The following is a 26,296-nucleotide window of genomic DNA, read 5'->3' as shown; positions in this document are numbered from 1 at the left end:
GATACCGTGCCACCTCCGAAATGCATGCCTTCATGTACCATGGCATATTCCACCATATTTCATGAAAATCTGTTCGTTTGTTTGCGAGATATAACAATCTTCGTGTACCAAAAATAAAAAAAAAAAAATGAATGGGGCTCATCCACCGTTGTCTCGAAAATTAATTTGCAACCCGATGCATTCATAAGTTTAGCAAATATAGCGATTATAAAGCAATAGGCCCCCGAAGTTCATCACCACGTATGGCGTTTTGGATCATGGGACATTCCTGAACATTTTCTGAAAATTTCATGAAATTATTCAGTAGTTTGCAAAAATAATGCATTGAGAAGAGTGGGCGTTATCATCAGTTTTCAAGATATAACAATTTAGAAAGTGGGCGTGGTCCGGTATTTTGGCTCCAAATATGTACCTAGGGTCGGAGACACAACCCCATTATCTCCAAAAATTAATGCTGCAACAGGTATAATCATAAGTTTACCGTTTAAAAGAAAGGCGTGGGAAGGTACTCCAGCTCCTCTGAAATTCATAAAGTATAGATTGTCACGGCAAACGTTGTACATTTGTGCCGCAAATTTCATGGAAATCGGTTCAGAACTTTGAAGATATAACATATTTAAAAAAGAAGGCGTGGTCGGGTCTTTAGGCCCAAAAGAAGTAGATTCTAGATTAATCCGTAAAATTTCAAATCGATACATTATTGCAAACGTAGCGCTTTTTAAATATCACACAAAATGTGCAGCCTACTTTCACCCTGTACATTCCCTGAAAATTTCAAAATCGGTTCTGAAGTTTTGTTGATTTATAAAAGTGGGCGTGGTAAATTTTTTCCATAAAAAGCTATGTTAAGCTTTGACGAACATTTAAAAAAAATATCCTATACGGTCCAGCCGTTCTCAAGTTATGCAATCATCAAAGAACGACATTATCTATAAAAATATATTTAAAGATATATTTAATAAAAACAAGTAAGAAAAGTCTATAGTCGGACGGAGCCGACCATGGGATACCCTATACCACTATCCCTGGACAATAGCTCTCCACAAAACTTCTTTTCAATGATTGTGAAAATTTAATTACCAAATACCAGAGATGTAATGTTTAATACTTATGACCAAAACCAAAATTATATAGCATGACAAAGACATATTTGTAGCAGGAAAGGAAAATTTAGTTCACACAAACTAAAATGTAATTAAACCCACTTATGTAGTACTACTTCCGTTGTTTAACCGCTACGTTATTGAAATTTTTACCAATTTCACACAAAAGTTTCAGTCCATTTAACCCGCTTACTCGTAGTATTATCTGATCTTCACTTTGATTTGTACGCTTCTTCTTCATCATAAACTCAAACTTTGTTTAAAATTTTGCGGGTTATTATTTTGACCTACAGAGCCGCTACAAAATTGGTTAAAATTTTGTTTTTGGTCCATTTCATCCCCTGAACATTTCACAATCATCACCAAAAACTAATCATTTCTATTCTGGCCCGAACCCAACCTCCTTAAAAAATTCGTTACAATCGGTCCATAATTGCGGCCTTCAGATTTTTTACAATTTTTAGTGGACGGACACACATCGATAAATCGCTTTATCTCGTCGAGATATGAGATTTGGCATACCAAATAAGGGGTCTAGGACGAATATTTCGTGGTGTTACATAAACATTTGGAGAGGCAATAAGTACCACGGGATAAAAATGTGGTTCTCCCTTCAGAACCCATTATATATTAGGCAATTTATTGCAATTTACATTAGAGGAAAGGTCAGTACTTTTTTCCATGTGTAGGCTACTTTGCGAAATGTATATGTCCTCAAGGAATTAAAATATCTACCAAAAATAAAATTTTTATATTTTTCATACAAAAGTAATGGTCCATTTCCCCCGCTTAGGAATATCAGATCATCATTCAAAATTGTAGTCATCTTTTTCGACCTATACTCTTACCCGGTGCAAAATTTCGTGACTATTGATGTATAATTGCGACTTCCAGCGAGTTTATTATTACACTACAAACAAATAACGGAATATATTAGGCTGTAACTCTGTTATCTGATCATGCACATCAACATAATTGGCATCAATTGAAAGGTCAATCGTTCCACTTTCAAGTATATCTCACTTGACCAGAATGTCACTTCCAGGAATTAAGATATAAGCTGTATATTAAAAATTTTCACAATTTTCACACAAAAGTTGTGGTCCATTTAACCCTCTAAATATTATCCGATCGCCATCTCAAACTGCAAGCTTCTCCTTAGGGATATACTCTTACCTTACTTAAAATTACGCGATGATCGGACTATTATTGAGACCTACAGAGCCGCTAGAAAATTGGATAAATATTATGTTTTTGGTCCATTTCACCCACAAAATATTTCACGATCATCACGAATAAGAATAGGGATCTATTCTGATCTGAACCCGACCTCCATACAAAATTTCGTGACGATCGGTCCATAATTGCGGCCTGGAGCGTGTTTACAATTTATAATGGACAGACGGACGGACGGACGGACGGACACACATCTCAAAATCGCTTTATCTCGTCGAGATATGAAGATTGGTATACCACATTGGGGGTCTCCGAAGAATATTTCGCGGTGTTACATGAATTTTTACCAAAACAAACTTATAATACCCTTTTCCACATTGTGGTATAGGGTATAAATAGGGTATAGGCAAAGTACCCCGTCCCCTCCAAAATTCAACTAAATTGGGGGACATTCCAGTACATTTACTGACAATTTCAGGAAAATCGGTTCAGTAGTTTTTGTACAAAAGATTACAATTGGAAAGAGTGGGCGCGGTCAATTTTTTATTGCAGAAAACCCATTTAAAAAAAAAAAAAAACAAACAAAACAAAAAATTGTCCAATCGGTTCAGCCTTTCTCAACTGACACATTTACCAAAGAACGACATTCGACTTTTATTTGTAAAGAGTTTAGTTTGAGTAGTTAACGATTCTTTCTATTTATACCCTACACCACTATGTGGGGAGGGTATTGTAAGTTGATTTTGGCCAAAAAGTTTGCTATGTGTGTCCGTCCGTCCGTCCGTCTGTCTGTCTGTCTGTCCGTCTGTCAATCTAAACCTTGTAATCACGCTACAGGTCGCAATTTTGATCGGATCGTCACGAAATTTTGGATGTTGATGGGGTTCCCGGAGGGGAAGAAGCTTATTTAATTTGGTGAAGATCGGATAATATTTAGGGGTCGGAATGGGCAAAAAACTTATGTGGATAAAAAGACAACGTTTTTTCCAAAGCGAATATCTCAGCTTCTATACTTCTATACAACGACTATATCGCAATAGCCGCTAATAGAATCCAACTTTTTATTTTTGCGATTTTAATAATAATGACGAACATCACAGCTTCGGTTGGGGATCTTCCAAAAGCAAAGCCTGGCTATGAAAGTAGAAGATCCCATCTTTACAACGATGTAAACTAGGTCGGCGTAGGTGACCAAATAACGGAGATTTCGCAATAGTCGGTAATACATCCCATTTTTCCACTTTTTTGTAATCACGCTACAGGTAGCAATTTTGATCGGATCGTCACAAAATGGAGGTTAATGGGGATCCTACAGAGAAAGAAGCCTTTTGATTTTGGTGATGGTCGGATAATATTCAGGGGTCGGAATGGGAAAAAACTTATTTGGAGAAAAAATCAACGTTTTATTTCAAAGCGAATATCTCCGCTTCTAAAAGGGGTATATCAAAAGCAAAACCTGCTAATGAAAGTAGAAAATATCACCTTTGCAACGTAGGTTGTCGTAGGTGGTCAAACATCGAAGATATCGCAATAGCCGCTAATAGAACACAAATTTTCATTTTTGCGATTTTAATAATAATGACGAATATCACAGCTTTGGTTCGGGACCTTCCAAAAGCAAAGTCTGACAATGAAAGTAAAAAATCCCATCATTACAATGATGTAAAGCAGGTTGGCGTAGGTATCCAAATAACGGAGATATCGCAATAGTCGGTAATACATCCATTTTTCCACTTTTTTTGGAAATCACGCTACAGGTCGCAATTTTAATTGGATCGTCACGAAATTTTGGGTGTTATTGGGGGTCCCACAGGAAAAAACCCTATGATTTTCGATAATGGGCGGATATTATTCAGGGGTCGGAATGTGAAAAAAAAATATTTGGAAAAAAGACCAACGTTTTATTTAAAAGTTAATATCTCCCTTCTGTAGGAGGTACATCGAAAGCAAAACCTGGCAAGGAAAGTAGAAAATATCACCTTTACAACGATGTGAAGTAGGTTGTCATAGGTGGTCAAACAACAGAGATATCGCAATAGTCGGTAATGCATCCGTTTTTCCATTTTTGTGCAATCACACTACGAAATTTTGATCGGATCCTCACGAAATTTTGGGGGTTGATGGGGGTCTAACAGAGAAAGAAGCCCATTGATGGTTGGCATACATCCCACTTTTCCATTTTTTATTTGGGTTGTACTGTCGATGCACTTAAATACGTTTCAAAAAAATTGACCTGTGTTAATGAAGACATTCAGAGCAAAGGCGCTAAGCTATCCCAATTTTAATATTTTGAATTTTATTAGTCAAAAGCTTATGAACGGGGGTAGTGGTGTAGGGTATTACATAGTCGGCCCCGACCCGACTATAGCCTTGGTTCACTTGTTTTACATATAATTAAATCATGTTATAATATCCAGTTGTAGTTTTCAGCCCTTAGATTGTAAGGTAGGGCATCATTTTTAAAAAAATAAATCCAGTCATATTCTTTCTATGAAGATAATTACTTTCTCTATATGTAAATAGCGAGCAAAGGCTATAGTCGGGACGGAGTTTACTAGGTGATACCCTAGAACACTACCCCTGTACATACGCTTTTCACTGGTAAACATTTCTTTTATATAGATATTAAGGTTTTTTGCCATCTTGGCTTGACTTATGGCTAACTGAACCAAAACGATTGAACTCTTTGCAGAAGAGAAAAAGAAAAGAAGCTGAGGTATTTGTCATAAAACCCCATCAGTCACCAATATTTCGTGACGATCCGATCAAAATTGCGACCTTAGCGTGATTACAAAAAATAGAAAAATGGGATGTATTATCAACTATTGCGATATCTGCTTCGCAAACACTTTGCATCATTAAAAAGGCGAGATTTTCTACATTCATAGCCATGCCTTGCTGTTAAAAGGCCACCTGTGGTACTCGACATTACAATTGAAACCCTAAAAATAAACACTTGGGTTGGACTAGCGTTGTTTGCCCACATACACGATGAAGGTGAAGGTTTCCATATTCCTTACTAGTGCTTGCTTTTGGAATACTTTTAATAGAAACGGAGATTTTCGCATTAAAATAAAATCTTGTCTTTTTTCCACATATGTTTTTTGCCCATTCCGATCCCTGAATATGATCCGACCATCATCCGGGTCCCTCGAGGACCCCCCATCAACCTCCAAAATTTCGTTACGTAATGTTTTGATTTTGAAAATAAATAAATTGATAATCAAACAAGTAAAAAAGCGTTAAGTTCGGCCGGGCCGAACTTTTCATACCCTCCACCATAAAATATTTTGAACTAAAATCGAATAATTAGTTTTCATTCCTGTTCCCAACTTTAAGTGGGTACGTTAAAATTTCAGATAATGTACATAAAATGCTTCATTCCGGAGGCACTTTTTTATGGTGCCTATATCTAACTATGTATGTTGACATTTTTGGTGGGCGAGAAATTAGGAGGTACCGTTATATAGGGGTTATAATAAAACATGGACCTATGTTGACAGTTTTTGATGGGAGCCTTTAATGTCAAATAACTCCTAATTCGGTTAAAAGTTGTAGCTAGAATCCTCAAAATACCGAAAATCGGTACATAACTTGGGAACTTCAAATGTCATTAACAGCTAGTTCGGAGGTATGTGGGCTATACGAAAATATGAACTTAAATGAAAAATTTTTGTTGCAGAATTTTTGTTGGCTTTTAAATTTCAAATTACAGAAACTTCGTCCAAAAAATAAAGCTAAGGTACGGAAAATCGGGAGGTTTGTTTTGGGGCTATACCAAAACATGGACCTACGTGGTTAAACATTTTAAGTAAAATCCTCAAAGTACCGAAAATCGGGAAGTATCGTTATATTGGGGCTATGTTGAAAATTGTTGATGCAGATGTGTGGTGACCAATTACAAATTACAGTTAGTTCGGTTAAAAAGTGTAGCTAAAATTGCCAATAACTGAAAATTGGGAGGTACCGTTATATGGGAGCTATATCCGAACATGGACCTTTGTTGACAATTTTTTATGGAGAGGTGTTGTGACCACTAAGAACTTCAAATGTCAAATTACTGCTAGTTCGGTTTAATATTGTATCTAAAATCATCAAATTACTGAAAATCAAGAGGTACTTTTATATGGGAGCTTTATCAATACATCGACCTTTCGACGATTTTTGGTGGAAAGGTGTGGTGACCACTAAGAATTTCAAATGTCAGATGTTCAAATTACAGATAATTCGGTTAAAACTTGTAGGTAAAATTCTCAAAATACCGAAAATCCGTTATATGGAGATACCGAAATCCGTTATACCGAGGTACCGTTATATGAGGCTATACCAAAACATGGACCTATGTTCATAATTATTTCGAATATAAGTTTTCTGGTCACTAAGAACCCTAAATATCAAATTATAGCTAATTCGGTCTAGAAATGTGAATTTAAACGTCAAAATACCTGAAATGGGGCGGTAACGTTATATGGGGGCTATTCCAAAACATGGACCTATGTCCACTAGATATATAAGTTTATTGACATTTAAGTACCCTAAATGTCAATTTATAGCTAAATCGGTCTGTAAATGTAACTAAAATCGTCAAAATGCCATAAATCGGGGGTACCGTTACGTGGACCTATGTCCACAACTTTTGTTATATAAGTTTATTTACACTTAAGAACCCTAAATGTCAAATTATAGCTTAATCGACCTGAAAATGTAGCTAAAAACGTCAAAATACCGTAAATCGGCGGTACCGTTATATGGGGGCTATACCAAAACGTGGACCTATGTCCACAACTTTTGTTATATAAGTTTATTGACACTTAGGAACCCTAAATGTCAAATTATAGCTAAATCGGTCTGAAAATGTAGCTAAAAACGACAAAATACCGTAAATCGGGGGGTACCGTTATATGGGGACTATACCAAAACGTGGACCTATGTCCACAACTTTTGTTATATAAGTTTATTGACACTTAGGAACCCTAAATGTCAAATTATAGCTAAATCGGTCTGAAAATGTAGCTAAAAACGACAAAATACCGTAAATCGGGGGGTACCGTTATATGGGGACTATAACAAAACGTGGACCTATGTCCACAACTTTTGTTATATAAGTTTACTGACACTTAAGAACCCTAAATGTCAAATTATAGCTACATCGGTCTAAAAATGTAGCTAAAAACGTCAAAATACCGTAAATCGGGGGGTACCGTTATATGGGGACTATACCAAAACGTGGACCTATGTCCACAAATTTTGTTATATAAGTTTACTGACACTTAAGAACCCTTAATGTCAAATTATAGCTAAATCGGTCTGAAAATGTAGCTAAAAACGACAAAATACCGTAAATCGGGGGGTACTGTTATATGGGGACTATAACAAAACGTGGACCTATGTCCACAACTTTTGTTATATAAGTTTATTTACACTTAGGAACCCTAAATGTCAAATAATAGCTACATCGGTCTGAAAATGTAGCAAAAAACGGCAAAATACCGTAAATCGGGGGGTACCGTTATATGGGGGCTATACCAAAACGTGGACCGATATAGCCCATCATCGAACTTGACCTGCCTGCAAACAAAAGACGCATTTTCCCAAAATTTCAGCGTTCTATCTCCATTTTGGTGGATGCTAGAGTGATTACCACAGACGGACGGACGGACGGACGGACGTGCACAGATCGACTCAGAATTTTACCCTGATCAAGAATATATATACTTTATAGGGTCGCAAAAGAGTATTTCAATGCGTTACAAACGGAAAAACAAACTTAATATACCCTCCATACTATGGTGGAGGGTATAATAACCACGGGTGGGGAATTGTATGAATGGACATCCGAATGGACATCTACCAATTATTCAAGTGAGATTTTCTGAAGAAGATGCTTATTTAAATACGAAAGAGGAGTAGAATTTGATATACGCCATTCAGTAATACCCACTAATATTGGTACAAGTATTACTAATCCATTTTCAAAATCGAAAAATGGCGCAGTTTTTGAGATGTTTAAGATAAATTCCTACATTAAACAACAAAACAAATGTTAAAAAATTAAATGTTGTATTTTTTTGTTTCACACTGGTATAAAGAAAAATTGTATTGACAAATTTTAAAAAATTAAGTAAATATAGTAATCATTCGAATCCCACTACCAATAGGACTTAAAATGTTTGTAATGGATCGTAGTTTAAAACAAAAAAAAAAAAACAAGAACATCGAAGGGGTCAATCATTGTTAAAAATTTTAAATATTAAATCGCGAAAATTGCATCCTAGCCCTCTGTGAATTTTTGTCTATTTTTTATTAAATAGCCGATAAAACAACAAATCATACAAATTGTTTTGTTTAAATTGGACCAATATCAAAGAGGTTGTGAGTATTTCTTTGCATATAGTTTTTACAGAATTCGACTTTTTCAATGCGCGATATTTCTGGAGCCGTTAGTAAAAAAACATGAAAATATACCGAAATGTTTTGCTGATGAGCAGCATCCTCACAGCAAAAACCTCATATTGAAAAAGTGTCCGATTTCACTCAGAAATCCGCATATGTTCATACATATTTATGAATAATGCTATAAATACGTACATGAAAAATAGAACCTAAAACTTCATACTACCGAATTTTGCAATCCCCTGAGTTGTTTTTTTTCATAGCAACGAACCCCTACAACTTATAGAACTTCAAATAAATTTCTTAGAATAAACTTAAAAATATCTTAAATGAACATAGGTACAGAACCAACAAACCGAGTTACAAAAAGTTCTTTGTTTCTTTTTTTTGCCAGAGGTGCTTGGTTTTGTGTTTTTCCTTGCCATATCTCGGTTGTAAACCGCATGCTACTAGCTAAGGTAGAGTATTCATTAAAACAACACATTTACCTTAAACAATTTACTTTATGGCCAAATATAAAATTTCATTTTCCAAAATAAACACTTGGCCCTCAATACTGCACATAACCTCTGTCCCATGATTGTATGTTCATCGGTAACTTGGTCTCTTCTCCGTAGGTACTGTTTGCTCTGCAGCTAAACAAATTTTTAAAGAGTAAATAACTTCAGGGTTTTCTTATAGGTATTATCCTCGATACACAAATAGTAATTATTAGTTTGCATGAAGAAGAATCCTATTTTTAAGCTTTCATAAGCTTTCGGCAGGAGAGTGTCGGAAATACACTAAACAACAATGTCGGTTTATTTATAACCACATAAATAAACTGTCACATTGCCAATAATAACATTGGTACTATGTAGTCGCACTCCGGTTATGGGGGAATACGTTGTTGGTGGTATATTTTATATGATTTTTGAGTAGGAAGGAAATATTAGAGTATACCTCAAAACGTGAATACCTCTAGTACAGGTGTCATGTGAGGTGAATACATTTTTTAGTGTATCATAAAAGAAAATTGATTTTTTAAAAGTGTTCATGAATTCTTGGAGTTGGATTTACTTTTAGTATTTTTTGTTTGCATTATTTTTAGTGATCTTCCGTCTCTGAGGAATTAATTAATGAGAATTTTGTAGTTCATTAAATTTGCGGTTACATCCAAAACATCGTATCCATTACCCATTATAAATTTAAGTTCTTTCGCTAACACTTTAATTTAATTTTGACCATTATCGCGTGCCGTTGGCTACGAATCTCTGTAATTCAATTTAAGCTGAAGAAATTTTAGCCATCCGTCTCATAACTTTATTGTTTACCTTGAAGTGCCTTTCCTACATACGTAAAATTTCACTGATTATCAAGTCTTGGGTATTATATTATTAAACATAATATTTTTGGTTTAGTATTTCATAGATAACAAAGTTTTGAATGGAAAATAAAAACAATCATTAAAGCCTGGGCTGTGTCACACCCCTCCACAATTACCATACAGTTCACAAACAAAATACTGACAATGTGTTATTTTATGGCAAGTCTCGCTTTACTAACAACATAGGCATGCTCAATTATGCCATGGAAATTTTCTACTCAAAACAATAATTAAACCATTGAAGGAACTCTTTTTATGGGCAGTAAGTAGCTGCTCTTTGTGTTAACCTTCTTTCTTTCCTTCCTTCCTTTCTTCCATCGTTGTTGATTTGTGGGGTGCTGGGTGTTGCGGTGTGCAGTAACATTAATTTATGGCATTTTAATGCTTTCACCTACTGACACCCAGTTACCGCCCATTAAATTATCTACTCCAGAAAATGATGGTGGTATTTTATAACACCTTTGCCGGGGACGGGGTATTTATTACCAGTAACACTTTTCTTACGTTAAAGTGTTTCTTTGTTTATGTTTGTGTGTGCGTGTTTTCGTGTATTGTTTGGCATTGTTATGTCCTTGCAAAGCTCTAGTACTTCATTTAATTAAAAAAGAAAACTAAGAGGAATATTTAAATTTGTGAAGAAAGGGAAGAACGATATCCTTGGTGAAACTATTATGAAAATCATATTTGATGTCGACTTTGTCAGTATGCGAGCGTCAAACTTACAACGGATTTACGAAAATTTGAACTACAATGATTAAAAATTTCACTTGATATATGTTAAAAGTATATCAGATTTATTTTTGTACGCTCAGCATTTACGCTAACGAGGGTATATACACTTTCATACGGGCAAAATCGAAACCTCATCGAAATAATAATGTGTTTCAGAAAATTTGGAGTCGATTTAGAAATGTCCGTCCGTCTGTCTGTCTGGCTGGCTGGTGCGCACGATAACGGATGAACGGTGAGCGAACGGATGAACCGATTTGGTCCAAAATTTGGCTTTCGTAATATTTTGTCCAAACTTAGTTTAAGTTCGAAGATGGGTTATATCGGTCCACTACTTCCGGTACCTCCCCAAAAAAGTTCAGAAATGTTCAGAAAATTTGTGCGCACTCTTGAAGGGAGTAACCGATTAGGTCCATACTTTGCACATCGTTAAGTTTCTACCATTTTTATATGAGGTTCTAGTATGGACTCAATCGGTCCACTCCTTCGGGTACCTCCCACACAAAATTTCGGAAAAATTCGGTTTAGGACCTGTTCTCGAATCTCTTTGATTTTTGTTGTAGCAACTTGTATTCACTGCCCCGCTTACGACGGTACATGTCTTATTAAGGGCAAGTCCATACTTCCTGAGAAAATAGCCTGAAAGGTGCAAAAACCCCCATGACACCGTGTGTAGTGGTTGGAGCGCAACACAACTCTCGAACGGATCAACCGATTTGGTCTAAAATTTGGCCTTCGTAATATTTTGTCCAAACATAGTTTAAGTTCCATCATAGGCCATATCGGTCCACTCCTTCAGGTACCTCCTCCATAAAAGTTTAAAAAAGTTCGGAAAAATTGTTCGCACGATAACTCTTGAAGGGAGTGACCGATTTAGTCCATACTTTAGCCATCCTAATATGTATGTCTACCAGATATATATCAGGTTCGAATATGGATTATGTTGCTCCACTCCTTCGGGTACCGATCACACAAAATTACGGATAAGTTCACTGTAAGACCTGCTATCGAATCACTTCGATTTTTTTGAAGCAACTTGCATTCACTGTCTTAATTACGACGGTAAAAGTTTTTTCAGGGGCAAGTCCATACTTCTTGAGAAAACAGCCGGAAAGGTGTAAAAACCATAACTCTCCAAAATTTGGGCTTCCTGATGTTTTGTCATACTGTCAGTTCGAAGATAGGCAATACCGACCCACAACTTCCGGTAGTTCCCCCGAATATTTAAAAAACGTCACTTAAATGGTTTGCACGATATCTCTTGAACAAATTTGGTCCAAACTTTGGATCTCCTAATATTTTGTCCAAATTTAGTTTAACTTCTAAAATGGAGTGTAAGTAAGTGTAAGTTCTGTTAGAGGATCCTTTGGAAATGTATGCCGATTCTGTTCGCTGTTGCCCTGCTTATAACGGTATTATGTTTTCCGTGGACAATTCCATGCTTCCTGGCATACTGGTCCATAAGTTATACGATGGCCCACTGAAATGACTAGTGGGCGATATATCCCAAAATAAGATCCACTTCCATATCAATTCATGTCAATTCACATAGGCTGAGGGTATATCTCTGTCGGCAGAGCCACTGATACTTTTTTACTGTTTAATAATGGAGAAAGGAGTAAATGTTCCATTTGGTGATGTTTTGCAAAATTTGCTAGTGGCCATAGCAAATTTTGCAAAATCGAACATTTTTTACAAAGGACAAAAAGTGGCAGAGATATGGGCATTAGAAAGGAAAATTCATTGTGATTTGTATATAATATCAAAGTTCTAAAAACGGTTTTCTCGAAGTGTCATTTTTGAAAGCGGTGCCCACTGTGGCTCGAAAATGGATGGTCCGATCATTCCATGTTTTTGTGGGATTGTTATACACATAAAAAGATTGTCGTTAAGCGAGAGACTTTAAAAAAAAAAAATGGACGGATTAATGCGAAAAACTATCAATTTTTTTAGTTAAAACCAAATTTTGACTTTGACATTCGTTTAAGGACATGATTATTAGGTTCCTAAAGATCCCACAAATATACACTCCGGTTCATCTGAATAGAACCAGCCAATATTTGTCTACAAATACCGTTATATCTGACGAAAGGAGAGGAATTGTAAATTATAATTTTGTTCACATGTAGAGTATATAGTAGCCGATATTTTCAATACCTAACATGTTTCACGTATGCGTCATAACGGTACTTTTTACTCGCTTTATGAAAAAATGTCAAAATATTAGCATTTTTAATGGTTCACCAGGATAGAACCAGCTTAAGAATTTACACAAATCCTTTGTTAGATGTGGTAAACTTTAACAAACAACTATTTATAGTTATAAATAAATGCCGTGAGTGCTAATTGCTATCAAATATTGTGCAAAAATTTGTATTAGGGTCTTGAAATTTTATGAAAATCAATGCTTAGGGTTCCAAAAAAGATTTTTATGAAGAAACCGGTAGAAATAATTTATAAAGACAAAATTTGATACTGAATTATGTTCAAAATTTTCTATACTACAATGAAATAACAAAAAAGTCACATTTGATAGGTTTATGAGTCCGAAACAGAGGAAATATGGTAAAGATAACTCAAATCTCCAAGATAACTCCAATCCAAAATTTGATATTTTATCTCAGGAAAGTGAATGCAAATCGATGGGTTCCACCCAGTTTCGTTGGCTGTGGACATCTACAGGTCCAAAAACTAAAGAAAATTCCACCGCCGAACGCTCCATGTCACCATCAAGTCCTTGGAATTTCAAAAGGTTCTAAGACATTTCATGTGAAGAAACAGCTAAGCGATAGGGGAAGGCAGATGTTAATTTTTTCGAAAGGAAAGGGTTTAATTTTTATGGTTATGATGTTCACACATCTTATCCTTATAGTATAAGTACCGAAAAAATATTTCTTATCCGTTATTATACAAAAAAGAGCGCCTATGTTTCTGTGCTTTCCATGTCATGCGATATCTTCTAAATCAAAGCCCTTGATGTTGACATGAAGCGTTCGGCGGTGGAATTTTCTTTATTTTTTGGACCTGTAGATGTCCACAGCCAACGCAGCTGGGTGGAACCTATCGATTTGCATTCACTTTCCTGAGATAAAATATCAAATTTTGGATTGGAAAGGTAGAAATTTGAGTTATCTTTACCATATTTCCTCTGTTTCGGATTCATAAACCTATCAAATGTGATTTTTTTTGTAATTTTATTGAATTTTGTCTTTATAAATTGTTTCTACCAATTTCTTCATAAAAATATTTTTTGGAGCTCTAAGCATCGATTTTCATCAAATTTCAAGACCCTAACACAAATTTTTTCTCAATATTTGATAGCAATTAACACTCACGGCATTTATTTATAATTATAAATAGTTTTTTGTTATTGTTTAATGTTAATGTTAATGTTTTTTTGTTTAATGTTTTTTTGTGTGTTTACCACATCTAACAAAGGATTTGTGTAAATTCTTAGGGTGGTTCTATCCTGGTGAACCATTAAAAATGCTAATATTTTGACATTTTTTTAGAAAGCGAGTAAAAGGTACCGTTATGACGCATATGTGAAACATGTTAGGTATTGTAAATATCGGCTACTATATACTCTACATGTCCACAAAATTATAATTTACAATTCCTCTCCTTTCGTCTGATATAAAGGTATCTGTAGACAAATATCGGTTGGTTCTATTCAGATGAACCGGAGTGTAATTTTGCATGAAGAACTACAGATGAAAAAGTTTTCTGCAAGATGGGTGCCGCATTTGTTAACAGTCGATCAAAAACGCATAAGAATGAACATTTCTCAAGCTTGTTTGGATCGTTTTAAGCGAAATAAAATGGATTTTAAGCGTCGTTTCATAACTGTTGATGAGACATGGATCCACCACTATACTCCAGAGACAAATGAACAATCCAAACAATGGACTGAAGCTGGAGGAAGTGCCCCAAAGAAGGCAAAAACAATTCAATCGGCTGGTAAGGTTATGGCAACGGTTTTTTGGGACTTCAAAGGTATTTTATTGATTGACTATCTGCAAAAGGGTAAAACAATAAATTCAGAGTACTATTGCAACCTTTTGGATGAATTAAATGTACAAATTCGAGAAAAACGTCCTGGCTTACAACACAAAAAAAAATAATTTTTCATCAAGACAACGCACCAGCGCACAATAGTGTTTTAACAATGGCTAAAATCAACGAATTCAAGTACGAGTTGCTTGACCACCCACCTTATTCTCCTGATTTAGCTCCCAGTGAACTTTACTTGTTCCCAAATCTAAAAAAATTCCGCTTGCCAGTTTTACCTCAAATGAAGATGCAATTACAGTTGTAAACCACTATTTTGAAGACCTTGAGGAAATAATAGGTGGATGCAGCGGAAATTTTGAAAAGTGATACATTAGAAGTATAATCTTCATTTTGTATTCTTCTACTTTTACATTGGGCAGATATCCCTACTATAAACGGTTTGGCCGGCAATCGAATAAAAACGTAAAAAAACTCGTTTGCTTCAACTTGTTTTTACCTATTTTTAATTATTGACGCGGTCATAGGTTCCTTGGAAATTAACTTTTTTAGCCACATTTTTGAGCTTCGATCAAAAACACTTAATTTGGTCCAACTATGGTCATATATTGTGGTACACTTGAATAGTTCGCGTATTATAATAGTGCAAACCTTGGCTTCATCAATGTAAATTTTTTTTGACTTTCCCTCATATACACTTTCATACGGGCAAAATGTGCCTCATCAAAATAATGGTTTTAGACCCCAAGTATGTTTGGACGAAATGTGTTTCAGACAATTTGGAGTCGATTGAGCAATGTCCGTCCGTCTGTCTGGCTGGCTGGAGCGCACGATAACTCTCGAACGGATCAACCGATTCGACCCAAAATTTGGGTTTCGTAATATTTTGTCCAAACTTAGTTTAAGTTCGAAGATGGGCTATATCAGTCCATTCCTTCCGGTACCTCCCCCACAAAAGTTCGAAAATGTTCGGAAATTTTGTGAGCACTTAGAAACATTGTGGCGTTTTTATTGGGATAGCGTTTGCAATTTTGTTTTTTCAAAATAGTCTGGCTTAATCCCATTGTTGTTGTTTTAATATTTTAAAACAACTATTTTATTAGTGGAAAAGATTTGGCATTGTTCGCCAAGGGGTAAGGCGAATAACTTCGGTGGAGAATATCCACAAACAAGAAACAAGGGAACTGATGAGATCCAGTGGCGTGGATCGAAACTATAGTATTCCCTGCCTTACCCTTGGCGAACAATGCCAAATCTTTTCCACTAATAAACTAGTTGTTTTAAAATATTAAAACAACAACAATGGGATTAAACCAGACTATTTTGAAAAAACAAAATTTTGTGAGCACGATAACTCTTGAAGGAAGTATCCGATTTGAACCCTACTTTGCACATCGTGAAATTTCTAATTATCTTTGATAAGGTTCCAAAATGGACTCAATCGGTCCACTACTTCGGGCACCTCCCTCACAAAATTTCGGAAAAGTTCAGTTTAGGGCCTGCAATCGAATCGATTTGATTTTTGTTGTAGCAACTTTTTGTTGTACAAGTTTCATCAGTTTCCTGAAAAAATAGCCTGAAAGGTGCTAAAAAACCCTATGACACCGTGTGTTGTGGTTAGAGCGCAGGATAACCCTCGAACGGATCTGTCAATTCGGTCCAAAATGTGGCCTTCGTAATATTTTGTGCAACCTTAGTTTAAGTTCGAAGATAAGCCATATCGGTCCACTCCTTCAGGTACCTCCCCCACAAAAGTTCGGAAAAATTGTGCGCACGATAACTCTTGAGACACCGATTTGGTCCATACTTTACACATCCTAATATATCTACCAGATATATGTCAGGTTCGAATATGGACTATATTTGTCCAGTCCTTCGGGTACCTCCCACACAAATTTTTGTATAAATTCACTTTAAGACCTGCTCTCGAATCACTTTGATTTTTGTTGAAGCAAATGGCATTCACTGCCTCAATTACGTCAGTAAAAGTTTTTTTCAGGGGGAAGCCCATACTTCTTGAGAAAACAGCCCGAAATTTGTAAACACCCCTATGGCGCCATATCGTCGGTGTCATGCTTAAGTGTTCCATAAGCCATTTGCCCGTTTTGAGATAATCGCATTTTAATGTTTTGCGTAATAACTGCGTGGAGTTGAATAAAGAAAATATTTATATTTTTGACTTGAAATATTAATAATAGTATCTAGAACATATTTGCAAAAATATAGGGGAATATGTATTGGAATAAAAAAGTTATACAGATTTTTTTAAAAAAAGAATTTTTGTCGATTTGTTCCATATCCACACTTATGACACAAATGTGAAATATTGTAAATCAAATGGAACAAAGTGACAAAAAAATTTTCATCTTTGTCTCAACAAACAACTTCTAAAGCGAAAATTCAAGATCTGATTTTTGAAATGTGTTTTTTTTTTTAAACTTCTAAATTTTTGAAATATTAATTTCATAACTGAAAAAAGTTTAAGCTTTCGCGTCGATGCATGGATATCTCGGAAACTAGAGCAGATAGGAGAAAGCCGACTAGAAATTCAGAAACCCCAGAAACCACCTGTATCTCAAAAAGTCAAAAATGGCGTATGGAACACTTAAGCATGACTCCGACGATATGTAGTGACTGGGGAGCTCGTCCACACTATGGATATCGTAATATTTCTTCCGGTACCTCCCCCACAAAAGTTCGAAAATATTCGCTAAAATGGTACGCGCGATATCTCGTAGACGTAGCAACCGATTTGGTCCAAACTTGGGATCTCTATATATTGTCGAAACTAAGTTTATATTCAAATTTTGGCCCTATCTGTCCGATCCTTGCGGTACCACCCACACAAATGTTCAACATTTTTGTGTGGTTAAGGGTCTGTTCGAGGATCCTTCCTGTTTATAGCGATATTATATTTTTCGTAGGCTAGTATGGTAAAAAAGCCCTATCTGTCGATATCCTCGCAAATTTTTGCGCTTATACATACGTTTTTTTAGGGAAAAAAGTAATTCAATCCACACGGGCTGAGGGTATATCTCTGTCGGCAAAGCCGACTGATACTTTTTATACCCTACACCACTATGTGGGGAGGGTATTATAAGTTGGTTTTGGCCAAAAAGTTTGTAACGCATCGAAATAATGGTCGTAGACCCATACTTATATATACCAAAATGAATGTCTCGACGAGCTGAGTCGATCTGGCTATGTGTGTCCGTCCGTCAGTCAGTCCGTCCGTCCGTCCGTCCGTCCGTCTGTCCATCTAAACCTTGTAATCACGCTACAGGTCGCAATTTTGATCGGATCGTCACGAAATTTTGGATGTTGATGGGGGTCCCGGAGGGGAAGAAGCCTATTGATTTTGGTGATGATCGTATAATATTTAGGGGTGGTAATGGGCAAAAAACTTATTTGGAGAAAAAGACAACGTTTTTTTCCTAAACGAATATCTCAGCTTCAATATGGGGTATACCAAAAGCAGAACCTGGCCATGAAAGTAGAAAATATCGCCTTTCTAATGATATAAAGTAGGTTCTCGTAGGTGATCAAACAACGAATATATCGCAATAGCCGCTAATAGAACCCAACTTTTTATTTTTGCGATTTTAATAATAATGACGAATATCACAGCTTCGGTTGGGGATCTTCCAAAAACAAGGTCCGACTATGCAAGTAGAAAATCTCATCTTTACAGTGATGCAAAGTAAGTTGGCGTAGGTGGCTACATAACGGAGATATCACAATAGTCGGCAATACATCCCATTTTTTCATTTTTTTTTTTTTTTTGTAATCACGCTACAGGTAAAAAAAACTTATTTGGAGAAAAAGTCAACGTTTTATTTCAAAGCGAATATCTCCGCTTCTAAAAGGGGTATATCAAAAGCAAAACCTGCTAATGAAAGTAGAAAATATCACCTTGGCAACGTAGGTTGTCGTAGGTGGTCAAACAACGAAGATATCGCAATAGCCGCTAATAGAACACAACTTTTCATTTTTGCGATTTTAATAATAATGACGAATATCACAGCTTTGGTTCGGGACCTTCCAAAAGCAAAGTCTGACAATAAAAGTAAAAAATCCCATCATTACAATGATGTAAAGCAGGTTGGCGTAGGTATCCAAATAACGGAGATATCGCAATAGTCGGTAATACATCCATTTTTCCACTTTTTTTGGATCGTCACGAAATTTTGGGTGTTATTGGGGGTCCCACAAAGGAAAAAACCCTTTGATTTTTGATAATGGGCGGATATTATTCAGGGGTCGGAATGTGAAAAAAAATATTTGGAAAAAAGACCAACGTTTTATTTCAAAGTTAATATCTCCCTCCTGTAGGAGGTATATCGAAAGCAAAACCTGGCAAGGAAAGTAGAAAATATCACCTTTACAACGATGTGAAGTAAGTTGTCATAGGTGGTCAAACAACAGAGATATCGCAATAGTCGGTAATGCATCCCTTTTTCCATTTTTGTGCAATCACACTACGAAATTTTGATCGGATCCTCTCGAAATTTTGGGGGTTGATGGGGGTCTAACAGAGAAAGAAGCCTATTGATGGTTGGCATACATCCCACTTTTCCATTTTTTATTTGGGTTGTACTGTCGATGCACTTAAATGCGTTTCAAAAAAGTTTACCTGTGTTAATGAAGACATTCAGAGCAAAGGCGCTAAGCTATCCCAATTTTAATATTTTGAATTTTATTAGTCAAAAGCTTATGAACGGGGGTAGTGGTGTAGGGTATTACATAGTCGGCCCCGACCCGACTATAGCCTTGGCTCACTTGTTTACTTGTTAGAATAGAAGTTAATTAATCGTCCAGATGCCGTATGTTTTTGATACCAATCTAAAGTAATTTGGTTGCCTCTTCGTATTATTACTGCATCCAAATATGGTAATCGTTGATTTTCTTTTTCTTCGTGTGTAAATTGTATGTTTTTGTTAAAAGAGTTACGAATTTTTAATATGTTGTCCACCTCAGCTTTCTTCGCGATGCAGAAAATGTCGTCTACGTATTTAGTAAGTAATCTCGGTTTGATCGTCATTTTTCCATTGTAGCGTCCAATAACTCCTCCATTACAATATCCGCAATAATCGGTGACGCTGGCGATCCCATTGGTAGTCAGTCCCTTTCGTTGCTCGTACACCTTGTCCTCATACAAGAAATATCTTGGGCCTTTAATGCAAAGAGTTAGTATTTCCGTAAACATGTCTTTTGGTATTTTAGTGTGGTCCTGTATTATGTTCCATTTTTCGTTGATTTTCCTCAACGCTAAATTAATCGGTACACTTGGAAACAGCGATATCACGTCGAATGATATTAGTATTTCGTCATCTTCTATACTAGTATCTTTAATTCAATTTTTCAGGTCCAAGGCGTCTTTAATATTATATTTCGAATTTTTGGTTAGATGTTTCAGGATGTCCACAATATATTTAGAAAGTCCATGTGCCGGCGAATTAATTGAAGAACAGATTGGTCTCAGCGGTGTCCACTTTTTATGAATTTTGGGGAGACTATAAATTCTAGGTGCCACTGCTGTGTTTGTCATAAGTTTATTTTTCTCACTTATATTTATAATATTCATGTTGTATAATTTCTCAGTCAATTTATTGGTTTTGGTTTGTAATAGTCCTTCTTATACATCGCTACCGTTTTTCCTCCTTTGTCAGCATTCATTATCAATATGTCTTTATTTTGGTTAAGGAATTGTTTTGTTTGGCCCACTGTGTCTATTTTTATTTTGTCTCTTAAACTCAATTTGGTTCGTTCTAGGTGGTTGTCAATAAGAGAGACTAGTTCGTTGATAAACCAATCGTCGTTCTTTTGTATGTTGAGTTCTTTTGTATGTTGATTTTTTTTACGCTGAAAAGATGCGCACGATGACTTTCTAATGAATGTACCGCTTTCTTTCAACATTTATTTCTCGCAATATGTCTTCCAGGCATAAATCAGAATTATATCCACTACCTCGGATACCTCCAACACAACATTTCAAAATTTTCGACCAAACGTAGTTTAAAGACTTGTTTCGGATCATTTTGACATTTTTTGCAGCATAAAGTCAATATCAGACAACAAATTAGGTTACCTGCCTCACCAAAATTCGAAACTTTATTTAAGTTCAATTTAAAGGATTTTCGAGGATTGTTTTGAAATATTCATCATTGTGGTTCTGATTGTAACGATGTATTATAAGTTGGTTTTGGCCAAAAAGTTTGTAACGCATCGCAATAATGGTCGTAGACCCATACTTATATACCAAAATGAATGTCTCGACGAGCTGAGTCGATCTGGATATGTGTGTCCGTCCGTCCGTCTGTCCGTCTGTCCATCTAAACCTTGTAATCACGCTACAGGTCGCAATTTTGATCGGATCGTCACGAAATTTTGGATGTTGATGGGGGTCCCGGAGAGGAAGAAGCCTATTGGTTTTGGTGATGGTCGGATAATATTTAGGGGTCGGAATGGGCAAAAACTTATGTGGATAAAAAGACAACGTTTTTTTCCAAAGCGAATATCTCAGCTTCTATACGGGTTATACCAAAAGCAAAACCTGACAATAAAAGTAGAAAATATCGGCTTTCTAATGATGTTAAGTAAGTTCTCGTAGGTGATCAAACAACGAATATATCACAATAGTCGCAAATAAAACCCAAATTTTCATTTTTGCAATTTTAATTATAATGACGAATATCGCAGCTTTGGTTGGGGACTTTCCAAAAACACAGCCTGGCTGTGAAAGTAGAAGATCCCATCTTTACAATGATGTAAACTAGGTCGGCGTAGGTGACCAAATAACGCAGATATCGCAATAGTAGATAATACATCCCATTTTTCCACTTTTTTGGAAATCACGCTACAGGTCTCAATTTTGATCGGATCGTCACGAAATTTTGAGGGTTGATGGGGGTCAAACACAGAAAGAAGCCTATTGATGGTTGGCATACATCCCACTTTTCCATTTTTAATTGGGGTTGTACTGTCGATGCACTTAAATGCGTTTCAAAAAAATTGACCTGTGTTAATGAAGACATTCAGAGCAAAGGCGCTAAGCTATCCCAATTTTAATATTTTGAATTTAATTAGTCAAAAGCTTATGAACAGGGGTAGTGGTGTAGGGTATCACATAGTCGGCCCCAACCCGACTATAGCCTTGGCTCACTTGTTTCGTGTCAAAATTCATGCTTCCCAACGTAATGTCCGAAAAACAATAAAATCGTACTACGACAAAATAATGTGACTGACATCAAAGGGAACAAGTGAGAAAAGGCTATAGTCGGTACGGGGCCGACTATGTGATACCCTACACCACTACCTCTGTGCATAATCTTTTCACCCGAAAACATTTTTTTTATGGAGATACGAAAGTTTTCGCCTATCTGGCTTTTATACCAAATGACTTAAGGCGAACTGAACCAAAATAATTATCGACATCACTAACATCAATAGGCTTCTATCTCTGTGAGAAAATTTCGTGATGATCCGATCAAAATTCCGACCTGTAGTGTGATTGCAGAAAAAGTGGAAAAAAGAGATGTATTAACGACTATTGCGATAAGTCTATTATTTGACTACCTACGCAAACCTACTTTGCATAATTTTAAAGATGGGATTTTGGGATTTTCTTAGTCAGGCTTTGCTTTTAGAAGGTCCCCAACCAAAGGTGTGATATCCGCCATTATTATTAAAATCGCAAAAATGAAAAGTTGGGTTCTATTAGCGACTATTGCGATATCTACGACAACCTACGTTACATCGTTTCAAAGGTGATATTTTCTACTTTCATTCCCAGGTAATGCTTTTTGTATACCACTTATAGACGCTGAGATATTTGCTTTGGAATAAAATGTTGACTTTTTCTCCAAATAGAGTTTTTGCTCATTCCGACCCCTAAATATTTCCGACCATCACCAAAATCAAATCAATTCTTCCTCTTCGAGACCCCCATTAACCCTCAAAATTTCGTGACGATCCGATCAAAATTGCGACCTGTAACGTGATTTCCAAAAAAATGGAAAATCGGATGAATTACCGACTATGGTGATATCTCCGCTATTTGGTCACCTACGCCGACCTAGTTTGCATCATTGTAAAGATAGGATCTTCTACTTTCATAGTCAGGCACTGCTTTTGGTAAGTCCCTAGCCAAAGCTGTCATATTCGTCATTATAATTAATATCGCAAAAGTTAAAATTTGGGTTTTATTTGCTACTATTGTGATATCTTCGTTGTTTGATCACCTACGAGAACCTACTTTACATCATTACAAAGGTGATATTTTCTACTTTCATTGTTTTTTGCTTTTGGTATACCCCATATAAATGCTGAGATATTTGCTTTGGAAAAAAACGTTGTCTTTTAATCCACATACGTTTTTTGCCCATTCCGACCCCTAAATATTATCCGACCATCACCAAAATCAATAGGCTTCTGCCCCTCCAGGACCCCCATCAACATCAAAAATTTCGTGACGATCCGATCAAAATTGCGACCTGTAGCGTGATTACAAGGTTTAGATGGACAGACGGACGGACGGACGGACACACATAGCCAGATCGACTCAGCTCGTCGAGACATTCATTTTGGTATATATAAGTATGTGTCTACGACCATTATTTCGATGCGTTACAAACTTTCTGGCCAAAACCAACTTATAATACTCTCCCCAAAATTAGATCCACTACCAAAATCAACACTTTTGAGCTTTAATCAAAATCAAATTTTTTAGCAAGATGACCACAAATGTTCGCAACATCCAAAAAGATATATTCCCTAAAAGTTTCAAAAAGCTTCCTTTTTCCATAAGAAAGGCCACAAAATTCTAATAACTCCCTAAATACATAATGTTACGATAGTAACTGGTAGATTTAAGTTAGTTTAGAAGAATTTCTGTTTATTTAGAATTTGAATTGTAACGTAAAATTTCATTAGGCATTTAGTTCATTTAAATCAAATTCACAACAGCAATTACTCTGTAAGAATTCCACTACTTTTCTATGATCTTGTTATTGTTGTACGCTTTCAGTTCTCTCTCTTATTTATTTCTGCAACAGCAACTATTACTGCAATTATGAAATTATCGCTAAGTTCTAATTTACACTGTTTACTGAGCTATTATTATATATTTGAGCACAGTGCTCTGTGTCTATCTTGTAGTTCATTCGGTTTTGCACAGGTACATTTATTATGTGGAGCATTTCCAACATGTATCTTCGTCTGCCATTCGTTTCTTGGGTTAGAATATCAACATTTTTGAAGTTTGGTGTGTGCCCAGTTTGTGCACAATGTGCTGCAAGGGCCGTCTTCTGTTCCAACGGCTTATTTTTGGATTTTTGATCTGATTTGTGACCACTTAATCTTGTTTTTAGCTTATTTTTCGTTGTGCCAACGTACACTTTTTGGCACGTGCTAGACGAGTCACCATTGCACTTTATTTTGTAGACAACATGGGATTTATCTTCAACGGGTGTTTTTGATTTTGTTCGACTAAATAACTTATTATTTGTATTGCTACTCCTTAGCGCCAGTTGGTATCGGTCCTTGTCGTAGAGATTTGAGTGCGAAAATCTTTCGGAAAACCCGGGTATATATGTAAGACTCTTAAAAATCTTCTCCTCTTTTTGTTCGTTGTTGATAGCGATGGTGGATGTTACGTGTTTAATCAGTTCGTTGATAGTTTTGTTGGGGAAATCATTTTTCCTGAGGATTTGTTTTATCCTGGTTTTGTTTTTTGAATGGAAGACTTGGTCACTGATGCTTAAGACCCTACGTATGAAGTTTGACGCTGTGTTTATTTTGATTCTCCTAGGATGCTTTGAATGGTAATTGATTAATCTGCCTTAAATTAAAAATAATATAAATAACTTCATAATTTGAAAAGTATTTTTCTTCATATGTTAATTTTTTTGAGAGAAAAAACAAATTGTATTTAAAAATGATTTTTTAAGACTTTCTAAGCATACATACATTTTTTATTGTTGCATTGCAGACGAGGCATTCTGCGTCATTAAAAATATTAATACAAAACAAAAATCATTTTCAAATTCTTCCCTCCACATATTTGCTGTACAACTGAAAAATCTTTTCTGTGTACCCAAAAATAAACAAATAAAGCGGCATCAACTTGCTTGCATGAAGTTCAGTACAAGACTGAAGTAAAAACATCAAAACATTTGCTCTCTTACTTTGCGTTCGGGTCGCGTGTGTGTGATTTGCCGAAAAACTTCGTAACCAAATCAATACCCACGAACGGGTTTGGCGTACATGTGTGTATTTGCCAATTGGTTAGCAGTTTCTCTGAACATTGCAGAAGATCAAGGGGACTAGAAAAGTCTATGTAGCAGCGGGCACATATAAATAGGGGAAAGGAGCTGTTGGGAGTTAGTTGTGGATAAACCGAGAGCTTTAAACCGTAACAGTAAGTAAAGGAGTAACCAGAATAGAGTAAGGCTTTGTGCTTACTGGAGAAAAGCTGTGTGCTAGTAGAGAAATAAAGTCTTGTGTGAATAAATGAAGTGAATAACATCAACAAAGCATTGTAGAGTCGTTATCCAAAACGAACCCTGTTTTATTTGGTACAAATCGTATCGGGGATAAAACAACGTCTACACGGGATTAAGCACAAAATGCTAATTCCGTAATAATAATTTTTTGGGAAAGGATTTCGGTTGTGTAGCCGATATTCGATCTGTCCATAGATGAAAGTCTGAATATACACACAGGAAAGCCGACTGACACTTTTTTAATTTTTTATTATACATTATGGGACTAATACCCGTACATATTCGTAGACAAAGTCGCTTTTTCTTTTCAACAAGAAACATACAATAATTTATGTTACCGCTTATCCTGTAAATTATTAGAATTATTTTTATTTTGTCCACAAATATTCATTTTAGTTTTTGGGGGTTTTGGCAAGGAATTTGGCCATGTCCCACATGCATGCACTTAGTAAAGTTTTCGACCAAATCTCCAACAATTTCCAAAAATGCCGGAAGTTATTGTTACAATTGCCACAGATAAAACTTTCAAATGGAAACCACAAACAACACACAGCTTTTACAATTGTTGAAACTATTCGTCTTTTTTAGCTAACAGCTTTTCCTCTCTTTAAACTGCTGCCACCGCCGCTACAAACAAGTTCAACTTTTTAATGGGGTTTTGTGTCACAGCATACCTGGTCAAATATGGCTGCATGTCCTGTTTTGGGGTTGGGTTGGTTACAACCCATTGCTTGCATTTTTACAAACATTTAACATTTATTTATATGAGGTGAGTTTTGTTTTCTGTTCTACTCCCGGTACTCCTCCCATGTCCTTGCCACCGCTTTAGTTTTAATAAAAACATCATGAGGTACAAATGTCAAGTTGGTCACACACAAACACAGTACACCGAAAAGCAGACATTGCAAATGTCCTGCCATAGTTGAAAAGACACAAAAGCTGCAGCTGGAAAAACCAAAAAATCCAATTAGTGGTCAAGCAGCTAAAAAACATAACTGAGAAGAGGTAATAAAATT

The sequence above is a fragment of the Musca autumnalis genome, unplaced genomic scaffold (genome assembly GCF_047663935.1).
Source record: "Musca autumnalis isolate F117 unplaced genomic scaffold, ASM4766393v1 scaffold_1, whole genome shotgun sequence".
In the NCBI taxonomy this organism is placed as follows: domain Eukaryota; kingdom Metazoa; phylum Arthropoda; class Insecta; order Diptera; family Muscidae; genus Musca; species Musca autumnalis.
Note: the sequence above shows the minus strand (reverse complement) of the source record.